This window comes from Melopsittacus undulatus, chromosome 3, assembly GCF_012275295.1.
Source record: "Melopsittacus undulatus isolate bMelUnd1 chromosome 3, bMelUnd1.mat.Z, whole genome shotgun sequence".
In the NCBI taxonomy this organism is placed as follows: domain Eukaryota; kingdom Metazoa; phylum Chordata; class Aves; order Psittaciformes; family Psittaculidae; genus Melopsittacus; species Melopsittacus undulatus.
Window position 1 is genome coordinate 29,299,520 of NC_047529.1, and position 16,272 is coordinate 29,315,791.

Here is a 16,272-nt window from a genome sequence, read left to right on the forward strand (position 1 = left end):
TCCAGACAGCAAAAAATGCCATCAATTTACAAACCAGATAGCTAAAGAGGAAAACCCGCACCTAACCTCCATTACATCCTCCGTGCTTCAAGCAAAAAACAACCTTGCTCTTTTTTTCGGACTCTCTTCACCCATTATTTCCAATTCTATTAACTTAGCACATTGCTGAACGTGACCTTTGCTCTGCTCACAATGCCAGCCTTTACCATGTGTTAGTCCTTTTCCCACCCAGATATATTCATGCTTTCCTGCATCCTATCGTCCATGCTTGGAACAAAGGTCTGGAAAATTCTCTCCAGCCGTTCTATTTCAAATTACTCCTTAAGATGCACTTTGACCCTGATGCCTGTGGGGCATTGCTGATTATAGCTAGGCAGAGTGGAAGTTAAATTGTTTTCTAGGCAGCCTATATGAAAACATGCTCACGTTATTTCTGCTGTGGTTTTGCTGTCAAGCCCTTTCCTGCTGGGGAGGACAAGGCCATAATGCCGGTTTAGTAATCACCAGCTGTCATTGGCAGCTGACGTAGATAAGAGAAGCTCTCAGCTCTGCTGGTTGTTACCTTCCTTCTCCTTCAGTCACAGCTCTATCAGATTGCTTTTAGCCACCATGCTTCTTTCATTCTTCATGACTCTTGCACATCTGTGAATTTAGCTCCTTTGCCTCGCTAGGGGACTGATGCAGAGTCCACCCTTTCAGAATATGTTAACGCATCTTGACTTCAAGCGTCAAAGGTCTGGTTTTTTGGGGGTGGCTTTCTTGCATGTGGAGCTGCAGATCTTAACCCTTCAGGGTAGCAGGAGGGCTTCCTTCATAGTTGCTATTACTTGCCTAACTGCTTATGGAAAGGGCAGGCGTCCTAGCTAATCAGAGCTTCAGACAAGCAATTCTTCACATTGTTTTAGTGTTTTTAATTAAAACTGTAGGCTCCAGCATCACGTGGCAGAGAGCCAGTATCAAGCATCTGACAATAGGCTTCACCATCTACCAACAATAAGGGAATTCCTCAGCGTATGCTCTGGAGGCTTCTGAAATGCTGTGAACGGGTGAGATTGCTGTTTGCAAAGCACCCTGCAACATTCAGCCTTGCAGGTCTGCTGATTTTTAAATTATATAAACAAAACCCTATAAACCCCCAATAACACAAAGATACTGACTTCTGTTTATACTGTCCAGATCACAGATGCTGAGCATGAACGCACGAACAGTCCTTTTGTATGGGGTTTGACACTTTCTGCGGCTGTCTGCACTGTTTTTTAATACACAGAATCCCTGATTCTCCACTGCCTTGCACCCTGTCTATTCATTCTCACCCCTGTGAAGTGAGGGTAAAACACTATCAAAACAAAATGGTACCATTTTGCATGTTTTCCACTCAGTTTGTACAGGTGTAAATAACTACAGAAAGAACGGGGCAGAGCAGAACCTGACCCACAGTCTGTCTCTCAGTGCGTCAGGGGTCCTGAAGTGGGGGGATGACAGAACAAACACAAGCTGTTACCTTGCCATTTTTGCTAATGTTTTAAAATCAGGCAGCTTGTGAGGATGACAGATGCAGAAGTCAGGCAGTTCTTAGTTCTGTAGTCCTCACGTGATGTCTTCTCTTAGAGCAATAGAAGCGTTACCTATGGCATGGATAAGTGCTTAGGTTAGCTGGTATAAGAACAGAGTTACCAACACGAGTTGTCTTTCTGAGTTGTTTAGCTATTGCACTTAGTACTGGAGAAAGAAAAATCCATTGTTATTTCTGCTGTTTATTATATTACCTTTGCTTTTATAAACCTTTTTAATGGAGAGTGGGCTCTTCAAGCTGTGGTAAGCCTGCTGCTTTGTCTCCTGGGTCTTGGACATGAACAGCACTCAGGTTTTTAATTTATATGTTTGTTTTTTTGTGTATTTGTCATTATAGCAACAGAAGACTGTACTCACCTTAACTCGTTTTCCGTCATCCTCATACTGCTTGACACAACTCTGCAGGTAAGGACGGAAACATTCTTCCAAAAAATAGTAGCTCTTTCTCATCTTTCTCTTTGCACAAAGCCCAGCTCTCTGACACCTTCCTTGCTTTCCTGGACAGCACATTTGAGCATCTTAGCCCAAGTGCCTTTTTTTAACAGAATTTAAGTTTATTTTTGACTTCTTGGTAAGATATCACTATTATCCCTTTGCCAGATGTCTGTCATAAATACATATCCCGTTCATTCCGAGCCTCAGCCTGCCCCAGCTTTCTTTTTGCTCATCTGATTGTTTTTTTTACTTCCAGAAATCCTGTCCAGTTACTCCTTCAGGTGATGCCATTGCCCACTCTGAATACTAGTTTTAGGCTCCCTGTGTGCTTGCAATGAACAGGTTTATCACCTTAGTGGTTCCTGCAGGCAGGAAGTAAAGCTTCATGAGAAAGGCCATATCTTCTGCAGTGCCTTCTGTAATCAGTGTGTTAGCACTACTCTGCTCTACTTCAGATAACCTTCAAGATGTTGCATAGCTGTTTTTAAGCATTGTTTCTAGGAGGGGGAATAACAAAGCAGATGATGTTGTGGCCACAAAATAGACATATGATGCATTTCACCAGAAATATAATGTTAGATTGCACCAAAAAAATCCACCCTTCCTTAAAATATAAATAAATTCAGCTCTGCATAGATAAATACTGGCAAAATCTGAATTTGGTGAAGTTACATAGGCTGTTGTAGTAGTAGGTAGGAATAATGTACAGAAATTAAAGTCTTTTGAAATCAGAACAGTAAATATTTTTGCATATCTTGAATTGAAAGCTCACCATTGCATTAACATACCCACTCATTTTAGAAATTATGTGAATTTTCATGACTCATTTCAGTGCTGTGTAACTGTTTGTGTGCAAACGTGACGCAAACATTCTCACAGTAACACACTTTTACCCTCCCACTGGAGTTCATGCACGAACAGGAGTGGTGGTGTTCTCCTTACAAACCTTACCTTTCCTAAATACAGTCTTGTGCCTTCCTTTTTCACGTTTATGGTAACATTTGAAGAAATACCTCTGCGTAGAATTTCAAAGTTGCTTTAAAATGGAAAGCCTCAAAAACAGAAATAAAAAAGCACTTCATATCAAAAGTATTTCTGTTAAAATGACATGTTCTCACATCTAAATGTGACAGGTTTGAAAGGGACCAACTTGCAGAAAAAAAATGGAAGTTCTGTCCTGAGAACAAGCATGAGAAGGTTCACCTGAAAGGTAATGTATCCATCAATGCATGTGGAGACTGAAAATGAAATTGCCATCTCAAGCATAGCTAGAACAAACACAGCTGATGAATAAATGTATATTGGTTAGAATAAATGCAAAACATAATGCCAGATGTGGACAGTGTAGAGTGCAGAAAGGCAATAAACTGAGTAAACATCAAATGAAGGATTAGCCTTAATTGTGAGGAATCAATTCAAATGAGAAACAGAACTGGGGATCTCTTTCACCCAAAAGCAGTTGAGGTACTTTTGTAGCTAGACAAGAAGCTGCCTGATCTGTCACTGCTTTCCCATTTGAGGCTTATCAGCAACAACCTGCTGCATATAACATACTGTTCAAAGGCTGCTTTTACTCCTGAATGTCTCCGTCAGGGTTGTAGGCTTTACTGCCCAGAAAATCTGGTTTACAAGTTTTTTCTTTTTTTCCAGAATGCACCTTTCTATTCTCCATAAGCATCCAGAAGACCTTCTGCAGCAGCATCCACTGCACTGCAATCACACAGTGTCACTCTTTGTCAGTGGCAGGAATTACGTTATATTTCAGTCTCTCACAAAGTCCAGATGACTGTAGTGAAGTCTTTCAGAGTTACTCGTTCAAAAGCAATGTTTTTGGAGTTCAGTTGAAACACTTCATACGGATGTGTTGACTCCCTGTGTTTGTGTGCTTCTGAAAACATTTAGGCTTTCCAACCTCTTTTAAAAAGATTTCCAGTAATTTTTTCTACTAAAGTAACCCTTGAAAATACAGAACAATTATAAAGGTTGAGTGTGCATTGGATGTTCATCCCCCTCAAACCACCAAAACTATGATGACTCTGCTGTCTCTCAGAGGTCTACTGTGTCCCATGAAACTTAAGAGAGAGATGTCTTAAAATCTTCTTACATATTTTTGTGGAGCATTTTTAATAAGTAAGCATGGGATTCACCTCAGATTAAAACACCAGTGTTCAGAGGCTTGATCTAGTTGTAGGAATCCAGCCCTATTGGAAGTGCTCAGTTCTACCATCTGGACTCCAGTCGCTGCTCCATATCAGTAAAGGAGTCCCATAGCTGGAGTGCCATCCTTGCCAGTCCTGCGTGGATTTCTTGGGCACCCAATTGCACCTCAGGTGACACAAACAATGGTCAGCAGACATCAACATCTGCTCAGTGCACTCAGAGGAGTCTCCAGGGAGTGCCTGCTTCTGGTGTTGCTGCTGCCTGGCACAGGTACCCAGGCTCTGCTGTGGTTGTAAATATGGCTAAATCAGCTAAATGCAAGTGAACTCGAGTAGCTTCTTGTTGACTTGCCTCTGACTGTTAGCTGTGTGATCGGTTGGGGTCTAACTGAGGTTTTTAAGGTGACATGAAATAAAGCAAGTTGCAAAATAAGTAAACAAACTGTAAAGAAAAGAAGGTAGGGGTTTGTTGCCTGATCCATCTGTTAGTTCCAGAATGATGGATAACCTGCCGATGTGAAGATCACTGGAGGATCAGGTCTTATGAAGGAAGCACCCTGTCTTCTCTGAATGACAGCATCGTTAGTAGTGCAGGTATATAGATCTCTTAAATTAATAGTGCAACAGATTGTTCCTGCTACACTTAACGAGCAGTTCAATGTAACAGCCATAGCTAAAATACTTGCAAGTTGGTGAACTTCAAAGCAAACTTTGCTTCTTTCTAAAGAGTCTTACAAACAACTAGGCATATTTTCTTTCACCTCATCTTTAAAGAAATTACAAAAGAATATATACAGCAGGCCTGAAATTCCTGCCAGTCCTTCATCTTGGTTTTCTTGGCATATTGGAAAAGAATCTGGATGCTGAAATTTACTGTTAATGAGTATTTAATTTTATGACTATGTTCTTGTTCTGTGCCCTCATGCTTGTCTGAACTACTGATGCTCTTATGGAGGGCCAAAAAAGATACCTAGAAGATAACTGCTGAAGTAACCGGTGCTATATTCTACTACTTTGTTTTTTTTAATTTTTTTATTTTTTTTTTAGTTTGGAAAGTATGGGTGGTCATTAATTGAGCTACATTTCTTTATTGAGTTATATAGCTATTGATTATAACGCTACAAATAATCTGCAATCTTGATTTCAAGAGCTAGATAAGTGTGGGAAAAATAGGTCTCCTATGGCTTGTGATGGACTAAATGTAGAGGCAGCAAATATTAGTGAGCTGTTGGTCAATGCAAACAAAAGCTGCAGGTAGTAGTTGGATTGGAAATGGTGATGCCATAAGGTGTACCTAAACCCAAATGTCAAGTAGAAAGCAGGAATGTAAAGAAGTGGCAAGGACAGCAACTCAAGAGTGGAACAGATGAGGAGAAGCTGGAAAGACATGCCTAGAAATGAAAACCCACCAAACCAAACCTCACCAGCAGTAGGCAGGAAGGATGAAAAGAAGTGAGATAAAAAATAGAAATGCTGTATGCTTACTGCTAGTTTACAGGAATCACTAAGTGACTGGTGCTGAAAGCTGGAATAAAAACAAGGGAGGTAAAAAGTTGGAGGACTTTGTGAGGGGAGAGTAAAAGGACATGTCCGTCCTTTGAAAGACAAAAGATTTCTGCTGGTTTCATCAGAGCAGAATTGGACACTGAGCCATGGAGAAAAAAAAATCAATGTTTTAATCTTGTTGTGGTCCTAATGCACGTGTGATTCATATAATGTTTTACATTCTGTAAATTGAATGTTTATACTTGGGAAGAATTGCAGGTCTGAAGACCCTGCAACGTCTTTCCTTATTCCTTCGCTGGTAACAGCAGCAGAGTCTCCTCCAGACTTTGTGCTTTTGTACCTCAAATCCCAGCTACTTCTAGCTAGGAAAATGTTCCAGGCTGTGTGCCTGTTAGCTTGTGTCCTCTTCTGAGGGGCTAACAAAGCTGGTCTTCATGTTGGATATTTTTTCCAGCTCATTAGTAAAACTGGAATTAACTGATCAACTTGCCATACCAAATCCCTGAGTAGATGAGAAGTAGACACAGGGTGGGATGCACTGAGCAACGCTTCTGCCTTCCTTTGCAAACTCCTGTGAGCCTGATTCCAATAAAAATTATGTTTTCATTTATTCTCATTCATTACAACTCTAATAAGTGTAATAGAGGAGCAAAATGGCTCTAACTCCTGGGAGAAGGGCAAGGGAATTTTTTTCCTGCCTCATGTAGTGCCACTAAATCAAGCAGCCCATACATACGGGAGCTGGAATACAGGTTTCCACCTGCAAATACAGGTCTGGTTGACTGAGAAGACAGATTTGCCTCTTTATTTCTTCCTCAGCCTCTCATGATTAGAGCAGTGCTACATGTGAGCATGGCTGAGCAGCTCTGACCACAGAATAAACACCATGTTGAGGAGGTGCCAGCATCCCACTTCAAACCAGTTGTCTTTCCCTCCAGCAGTTACCTTTGGCATACATCTCCAAAGGTTTATAGCTAGGTGGCTGACAGGGAGATATTACATTGCAATCTTAGAATATTAGGTGTAGTGATGTTGTAAATAGATTGTGTGAGCTGTTCATGGAGGTGAATGTTTGTATATTGGGTTAAAAGACTTCCAAGCACAATTGTATTGTGCTTCAGTAGTAGCCTATAGGAAGAAGCAAGCAGGGGTGATACATGATACTTAGATAAGCAATCCCTTTGCAAATATTGGGGAGGCAGTTGCAACACAATGCCATACATCCACACTCTAGGCTGCATTTAAAGAGCTATTCTGCCTGAGTTGAGAATAGACGTCTAAAGTGCACTGACTAGTTAAAAAGCTCTTTCCAAGAAAGGCTGAGACCAGTTGTCAATAGGTGTCCCAGATGTAGACAATGCCCAACTTCTTTAGCATCTGTCCTCAGAGACTTGGAGCAAGTGCACCTTCCTTGCTAACACTGAGGCTTTATCTCCACTGCCCCCTGCCCTCTGCTGCTGCTGGTGTCTGTCAACATCTCAGCTCTTTGCTGTGCAGGAGAGCTTGGTTTTGACAAGTTGGGAACTCTGCTGCCTGGAGAGGAGGAGATATACTGCACTGTGGAGATGGCACATGTGATTTTTTTAGGAAGCTGATAGCATTTCTGCTTTATAACTGCCTGGTGTCAAAGGGCATGCAGAAAACTTTGGTAGAAACCATCCATTTGGTTGGTGCACCAGGCTGCCACAGCAGCCTGCTGCAGTAGGTTTTACTAACCAGGACTTGAAACTTGACTGAGCTTTGCTCTCAGTTCCACATTTTTGTTGCAGCAGTTGTTTTGTCAAGGCCCAGTATCACTTCACAGGATGGGGTCCTGTCTCAATTCAGAGGGACTAGAGAAGCCCATAGGTAGCTTGTATTGTATTTATGTTTACTCTGTCTGTCCTGCTTGACCAGTTAACATCGTGTTCCGTGATAGAAACTTTAGTTAACTTGAAAGCTAAAGCATGGACAAATGGAGTAGGCTCTGAGAGCAGCTGTTTTTCATGGCTAGGTAAAATATAGTCATTGTGGGAAGGGTATTCTTTTGCATAATCTGCTATAGAAGTTCCATATGTTTTTTCTTTGCAGTGTTTTTTTGCAGATGTTATTTCTTCTTGCATTTCTTTCTATTTCTATACAAACAGATTAATTCTTTTTCCCAAATTGCCCTAAGTATTTTAAGGATGTTATACACTCTCGTCAGGTGCTTCTTTATTCTTCACAGGACTGTTGTTGTGCATCCCAGGACAGATATGGATGCACCCAGGGTGATGTTTCCGAGTAACGGTGCCGGTGGAGCTGTCACTGTGCCTTGCAGCTGTCTGTAATTAAACGTACAGAAGGAATATCCTCAGACCTGAAGCTTGGTATCCTTAAATACGACAGACTTAAAGATGTCAGGATTCAAGATGTTTGTTTGGCTAGTCCCAGTAATAATGGATACCTCTGAGTTAATTCACCCATGAAAAGCACATATCTACTAGTATTTTTTGGTGCTCCTTTTCCAAGTGAATAACAAATACATTAGAGAATCATGCTGGTGCACCTTACTGCACTGTGCACAGGCAACAATACATTTTCCCAGGAACTAATTCAGCACAGATGTTGTCACCTAGCTATAATGCAGCATCTAGTTGAGGTATCAGTGACTATATCCCACATCTCCCAGTGGGTTGTCTCATACCCAGTTGGAGCTTTCCCATAAGACAACCATTAATTGTCGCTCACTGATAGTGTGTCTTTTGTTGCTGGAGACACTATGAAATATTTGTCTTGGATAAGAATAAGAAATCTCACAGTTTCTGCTCCAAAACTGTTCCTGGTTCTCTATGACTTGACTTATGCTCCATCTACCTTTAGACAGCTTTGCTTTGAATAGCATGTCCATGTTTGATGCCAGTTTTGGCAGAACAGTCCTGCAGTCATTGTTTAAGTAGAATAAATGCTGAGCTCTAGGATCTGGGTGATGGCTCAGTGACATGCACAGGATGTAAAAAAGAATTTGGGATTGGCACTAACTGGATTAGACCAAGGTCCAGCTGCCCAAGTGTTCTGTCTCCAGAAGCAAAGGCAACAAATATTATTTAGGGAGACCATACCAGAATGGCTACTTTCTGCAGTCCATTCCCCTTGACTTTTCTCACACTCAGAGCAGCTGTATTAGGTACGTTAGGCAGTGTAGCCCTGCTTAGCTATTTCAGTGTCTGTTTCTGGACTTTTGGTCCATCAAGTTCTCTCTTTTATTTTTTTTTTTGTGATCCTACAGGCGCAGTTGCCCTTCACAGCCTTCTGCATCATCAAGTTCCAGTTCAATAGGTGCAGTTGGATGCATGTTGTGCTAGAGTGCAGGAGGGGAGATTATCTGTGCCATATCTTTCTGCTTTCCAATACAAAATACCGCAGTCTATCAGGACACGGTGTTGACTTACACATTAAAGAAGTACTGGGATATATGCGGACTGGAACCTGAATACATGTTGACAAACCTCAAAAAGCTACACTAACTGTGAGTAACTACCTGTTCTCTTTAGTCATTATATGGCTAACCTTGGACATACGCATCTATAATGATACCTGGTTTCATAGATCATAGTTGTTGAAGTATGTTATTACTATGAGAAAGATGCAGTTTTCCAATAAAGCAACCTTGTGCTGTCATATCAAGGCAGTATCTACATATTCTTTGCAGATGGCATATTACAGAAATAATCTTTTTCATATTTATTCTTTATCAAATATTGAACCATTGCTGTTCAAGTAAAGTTCAGATCCATACATCTCATTAAGTCAACTGCTAGATAGAACATAGTTGCCCTTAACACAGTTTCCCTTTAGCAATTTTTTGTATTAATGGATTTACCATTTTGTAGTTAAAGACTTTTTCATGCTGGAATATTTCTAAACCCATTTTCTGATAGAAATCAGAAAAATGGAAGTTTCTTGAACATCACTCCTTTGTACAGCTCTAGATGGAGAAAAATAAAGGTAGCAGGCCTAAATTAAAAGGGGATGCAATAATCTGAGCTGCAAAAAGAAGAGAGCAAGTTTATTTTATTTCCTTGGTTATGTAGGAGTCTTGTTAACCAGTATGTAATGCATAGTCGTGTAATAAAACATACTAGACATTAAAAGGCAAAAACCCAGTTCACAGATGTTGTAACGTTATGAGATAATTTTAGGGAGTGAATGGGGTGAAAAGGCTGGATTTGTTAGAGAGGAAAATACCTATGGAGGCCTTTTCTGTGAGCAATACCATGACTTCATTACCATGTCAATTCTGGGAAAAGGCTCTGATTTAACACAGCAGTTGGCTGGATCCATATGGAGCTGATGAACCTCTGAATGAATAGTGAATGGAAAAACTGCTGGAATCTGCCTTCAGCTTTGTTCCCAGGATGACCAATGTAAAAGGCCTAAGAGCAATACTGCACAGATGGTGTAAAGAGGTAAGAAATCTGCAGGGTTTCGTTTACTTTTTCTTATCCTACACTGTTTGGGTTTTATTTTTTTAACCATATTTCAGTTCCTCAACTCCATTTGCTTCAAAGGCTTTACTCACAAATAAATGTTAAAAAAATGTGAAGCTTTGGGAAATTAAATTAATTCAAAAAACATATGTAGCAGTAAGCATTTACATAAAAATACAATTTAAAATGTTGAATTTTGTACGGTATAGAAGTAATTGAAAGCATAATTATGAAATCCTGAAGAAAAAAAAAAGCTAGTTAAAAGTTTAACAAAGAACTTTGGAATTACTTCTTCAATTCACCCTATGTTGTGGGAATATGCAGATGTTCACATTTACACAGTCATGTATGTCCACTAGGGTTACATGCTTTTATAGTCTGAAGCATCATCACAAGTGCCAATACAGTAAATCAAAAGACTCTCTGGCATTATCTAGTTTCCTTTCTGGCTTTAAAAGTTAGAACAGATGTCACAAGAGAGGACAAAATGGATTTTACCCACCGAGAGGAGCTTTTCTTGCCATCATTAATAGGAGGCTCCTTGAAATGCTAATGTACACAGTTTGTGTTGCCGGGTTTGCATAGAGATGGTGGGAAACAGCTCTGATCCCAACAAAACCTTTTGTTATTAATCAAGAAAATCTGCTCTTCTGAAACAGCAAAGCACTGAAATGGTGTGGCTACTTGCAATGCAGAGATCTCTATAGCAATCTCCAATGAACAAAAATGTAATAAAAACTGTTCAGCAGTTCTACGAGATACGGCACATGTAGCAATTTATTTGCAGTGATTTTGCATACACCTCCTTTGTCATTTCAGCATGGGTATTTACAGTGGAAAGATTACACCTTTTCTCTATTTTTTCTGAATCTTCACTCTTTAAATTCATGTTTCATTTCATAGCAAATCTAAAAAGCAAGCTTGAAGCAGAAAGAACTTTGAAAAGCAAGCTTCTCTTCTTGAAAAAATCTATCACGGAGCATGAGTTTCTGTTTGATTTGATGTTAATACCATGTAAGATATTTTTGCTTCATTAGAATATAGGATTATGAGATCTTGTGAGCCCTTTGTGAGTACAAACATACTCTGCAGTATTAGAACTGGTATGCTCCTCCTGTTGTAAAGGGGACTTAATATTTTCAGTAGTCTTTAAGAGAAGAAGTTCAGACCCTGGTGTTGTTTTGTGACATATGACCTTTATTTTTAAGAAATAGCAGTGCAATTAAATCACAAAGTACTGCCATCAGACATTCATTGCCTTTATAGGATGCCTCAGCAGAAGCCTTCTTTCTGAAAAGTATCTGGAGTATGAATTAAAGCCAAAAATTCAAGGAAAGCCTGAATTAAAATGTAAATTCTTTGCTTGCTATTACTCATCACTGAAATCTCTGGCCCAGCCTCTGATCAGAGTTACATGAAATTCCCTATCAATTTATTGTACAGCAGTTCCACAACACATTAATGTGTCTTTTCACAGATTCATTGTGCTGAGACTTCAATATATGGGCACAAGAGAATGAATTAGGGATGAAGCATTAGCTCAGAGTTTAAGCCTCTTTTAATTTCTTTGCCTCTGTGGATCTAAAGCAGATACTTAACATTTTGCATTGCCATAGATTATTGCACTTTAATTTGTATTTTGTTTCTTTTGAATGATGACAATAAGCAGATAGTAAAATAAATAAAAATAACTTGTTAATACCAATGCAAGATGTTTGAGATGACCATCGTGTAGTTATGGGGTAACACAGCATACATAGTAAATTTTAAAAGGGGAATGTTTATTTGTTCATAGCTTTGTCTGATACAAATTTGGTAAAGCCAAGGAAGGAAATGGGTGGGATAAGAGGGGATAGGCAGCTTATGTGAAAAAAAGGAAAACATCACTATTCCATTTCTGTGGATCTCTTTGGGTAGTAGGAAGTACTGTAACAGCCAAACAGGGAAGAAAAAAGCTGTAAGGACAACTTTGAAGTCAGAGGTGCCTTTGGAATTGTGAGAGGTCTATAGATGAAATAACCAAGGCTATCTCTAGATGCTTCCTACAAAAGCATTATCTGCTTGCTAAGTTTTAATGTGTAGAATTTTTCCCAATATTTATTCTTCTATCAGTTTTGCAGTTAAGCTTTCCATTTCACATAAGCTGCATTTCAGAGGGGTCTGAAGTGCCTGTATGCCTGTACCAAAGGGTCTCCACCTCTGCTGCTGGAAACAAGACCTTATTGCTCCTGTGAATGTGGCCTGATTAACTCGTATGAGGCTGCACTGAAAATCCCAGTTTGCAAGGAGGGGGTACTGTTCATCCAAAATAACAAGCAACAACAACAAAAAATCCTACTGAGTGTGCTTAGTGGGACCTGCTAAGGCTTTTGTCAGGGACAAACGACTTTGACCTCACTGTCCAATCCCTCAGTGCAGAGGTAAGGATGAAGACTGTTCTTGAGAAAAATCTTGATTAGAAGGGCTGAACTATCCTGTGTCAACAAAATACCCTGCAAACCCCAAAAAGTCATTGAGCAGAACCATATTTCAGGCATGTTGTCCTATGTAAGAAAGACTGTTGTCTACCTGTAAAATTTCAGTGATTTAACAAAAGGAGTTTTTATCAGACATACTATATACTTAAATTACTTCATAACTTTGCAGAAGCTCAAGTGTATATAGGTATAGATATCAACCAGGCTGGAAATCTACAGCTTAGCTTGTGTTGCTAAATTATGAACTATACTGATATTATGCCAGTCTGAAATATATCCATGAAAGGGTTTTCAAATACTCTGTTTTTAAACCAGTGTAAATTCTTTGTGTGAGCACTTGACCTGAAGATTTTCATCAAGGATTAAATGTCAACTGACTACTTCCCTTACAGTCCTTGCCAAATTTTGTTCTCACTTCCTCTGGTCCTGAGTAACTTCACTGCATTTGAAGTGGTTATTCTAAATTTGTCTTGGTGTAACAAACCAAAACTTAGCTTTAAGAGTCTTTTGGAGGAGAAATGTCTTTTGTTGGTGTGGTTATAGATTTTTGTCTGAGAATCTGGAATGGTTGAGCAGTCCGGTTCAGGTGTGATCCCTTTCCCTATACTGCCTTGTAGAGAAATCTCCTTGTCACAGTCTTTCTATACCTGAAAAATGGTGTGAATTGATATAAAATCAAATCTTTCAACTTGTTCCTTTGCTGTCAGTTTAAGTAAGCAAGGTGCAAGAGATCAAGTCCCATTTCTCACATGGGAATCGCTGTTCCTGGCAGTGAGTGTTTATAAGATCAAATTCCTTTTTGTGGAGTAAAAATAATACTTTTTATAGTCAGGCTGAATATGTAAATTATTTTAGGATAAATCTTCAGTGAGGTTTCTAAACTGAAGCAAGTATTTATGATATGAGGACCTTCAGGTTTTAGAGAACTGTATATGGGCAAGCAGCAAAAAAGGTCGGTCTTTTTGTATATTTAAATCTGTCTCCAAATTACTTTGAATCTCGTATTATTTCTGCTTTCTCTCTGTCTTTTTCTCTAAAGTTCCGTAGTCAGGTAGCACCCTGCAAGCTGCGTTGCATCCAACACCTAAGATAGCCTTATAAACCCTGCGGACATTAAACTACTGGAAAACAGATTGGGTTGGTAAAAATAAGTGTGCATGTTCTCACAGAACCTGAGAAAATCACACCTTTACTTTGTTAAAAAAAATCTGTTTGTGCCACTCCAGTAATCACTTCATAACTGGTGGGAGAGCAGAACATATGTCTCAGAAGTGATGGAATATAAAAGCCTCTACCTCTAATCCTATTTTCTTTAAGAGAGAGGGAGAGAAAAAAAAAAAGCAATGAAAAATCCCAACCTTTTCAGTATGTCATCTGTAAAATCGGTGCCAAGGGGTTTCTGCTTAAAAATGCTAAGGCATTTTGTGGTGATTTCTGTGAAACTACTTGGTTAATCCTTCTGCAGTTTTATTAGCAAGCAGAGTCCTGAAGAAGTAAAGCAGTGTCAACAAGGGTGTTGTGAATGGCTTTTGTAGCCCTGCCACAGCTAACGAATCCTACGTGCCTGCCTTTCCCCAAGCATTTCTTGGTTCGTTGTTTATGAGGGCTGAAATCGCCTCTTTTCAAATTTACCTTTCGGACTCTGCACCAGTGTGGTAAATATTAGGTAACAGGATATTGACAGAGGGGTCATTTCCATAGAGAATGGATAGGATCTGATCATTGGTCTGCTAGAGAAGGGAAAGAAAAAGAAAGGCTTCTTTTCTTTCAAGGGGTTTGGGTGGTTAAATGGTCAGTAGTGTGAATGCTATAATATGTGGCAAGGCTGCTGCTTGAAATCTCAGTCTCAAGCTACAAGCATAAAGAGGAGAGGATGGCAATTTAAAATGTAATCAACAGGACAAATGCATCCCACTTTAACACTGTTGAAATCAGTGTGGTGATAGGTTGTGCCTGGGAGACTTTGGTCCAGCAGTGTCCAAATTAAATGTGAAAATACAAACTAACTGCTGACATTAGACACAGGGCTCTTAGGAAGGTTGCTTTGTTAGGATTCAGTTGCTCTTTCATCTTCCTTACAAACCTCTTCCATCTCCTCCCTTTTCCCATCTTGCTAATCAGGGAGGTCAGAGGATTGGAGATCCCGCCAAGCCTGTGGTAAGCCCCAGGGCTGTTCAGTGATCAGCAGGTTCCCCTGATTGCTGCCTTTTGTTCCCAGCAGTGACCTCATGCTTCTGCTGGTTTCACAGAGGTTAACACCAGGCTGTACATCTCCTCTCAAAGGCAGCATCTCCAGTGGTATCATGTCCTTGGCACTGCGTGGCTTCAGGTGTGACCTACATAGATAAATGCCACTGAAGGAGTGACTTGCACTGTAAACCACACCACCTGCGTTTTATCTTCTTTCCAGCTCCAGATCTTGTTCATCTCAACCCAAACCATTATTTGATTCTGTGTCTGATACAGGCCAACAAATAGTCCAAGTATTAAAAAAGAACTTGCCTTTAAAATCATACTCTGCTAAATAAATCTCTTTCAGCTGATAGAGGGCACATAGCTCTTTGGTACTTTCTACTGCATAGTGAGTGTTAATGGATGTATATTATGTGTAAATGAAAGCATGCACATTACTGTGTGTCTTCATCATTTCTAGGGAGCTATTTATTCAGGTAAATACGATTTTGCTAAGCAGTACTCAGCAATGCTTAACCTTTCTTAATAGAAGTAATACTTGCTGTGGAATGATTTCTTAGAATCAAGCTAAAATAGCAGCAAAAAGAGTAGGTAGAATAGATGTTGTCACAAGGATTATAGCATTTACATTCTGCTGATGATTATATATTATAGATGACAAATCAGATTGTATTATAAAATTCTAAGTTAAGAAAATATTATACCTAATTCTTTGTGCCATTATTTTCAAGCAGATCTGGCTGAAAAGTACTGGCCTTTTTTTTTTTTTTGTTTTTGTTTTTTTGTTTTAGAATAGCTATTATACAGCCTTGTGCTCTGATCATTTTTGCTTCTTCCTCTTCATTTTGCCTTTTTTCTTATTCTTCTTACAAGAAATAAGTCATCAGTTTCTGCCTACCTTGTGTATGAAGAGAACCAATTCCATATTTATCAGAACTCCAGACACCCCTTCTTCCACCTCTCCTTCTCAGGTAAATTCTATTTAACAATTCATTTCTGTTTCACCTTGAAGGTTTACAGTACCCTGGAAATCCTCATTAAATGATAGTGAATAACTTAAAAAGAAAGAAAAAAACAAAGGTGTTTGTCTTGCTGTGTCTTTAAATCTAACCTTTATTGTTTAAGTTGCATTTGAGGGGGGAAAAGTGTCAACTTGTTGAAAGATGAGTGCACTCTATTATGCTATGCTTAAGGCACTGAGAAAATCCCGTGGAGGGAGTAACACCAGCCAGTATTCACAATGCAGTATTTTAAATGCATATTGGAAATACAAATGGATAACAAAATGGATTTCCTGCATTTAACATTGCTATAGTTAAGAAAGCATAATTACACCAAATGCCAGGGTTTCTTTTAAACAGCAACCTAGTTGGCCAGTGGTTGTGATGAATCATGTTGTGGCTTGAGAATGGAAATTCACTCCGGCTGTGCACTGATGCGCCCGGGTCCCTCCAGGCATGTGGGTCCAAGCACTGACATGTG

At 39.5% G+C, this 16,272-nt stretch overlaps 1 long non-coding RNA gene across 1 annotated transcript; it reads left to right on the forward strand.

Moving 5' to 3' along the window:
* The first annotated feature begins 256 nt into the window (after nucleotides 1–256).
* Nucleotides 257–15,761, forward strand: LOC115947200 (uncharacterized). The gene is made up of 5 exons (XR_004081148.2): nucleotides 257–1,977; nucleotides 3,141–3,217; nucleotides 8,920–9,159; nucleotides 9,941–10,099; nucleotides 15,664–15,761. It is a non-coding gene; the product is annotated as an uncharacterized lncRNA (long non-coding RNA).
* The last annotated feature ends 511 nt before the right edge of the window (nucleotides 15,762–16,272 follow it).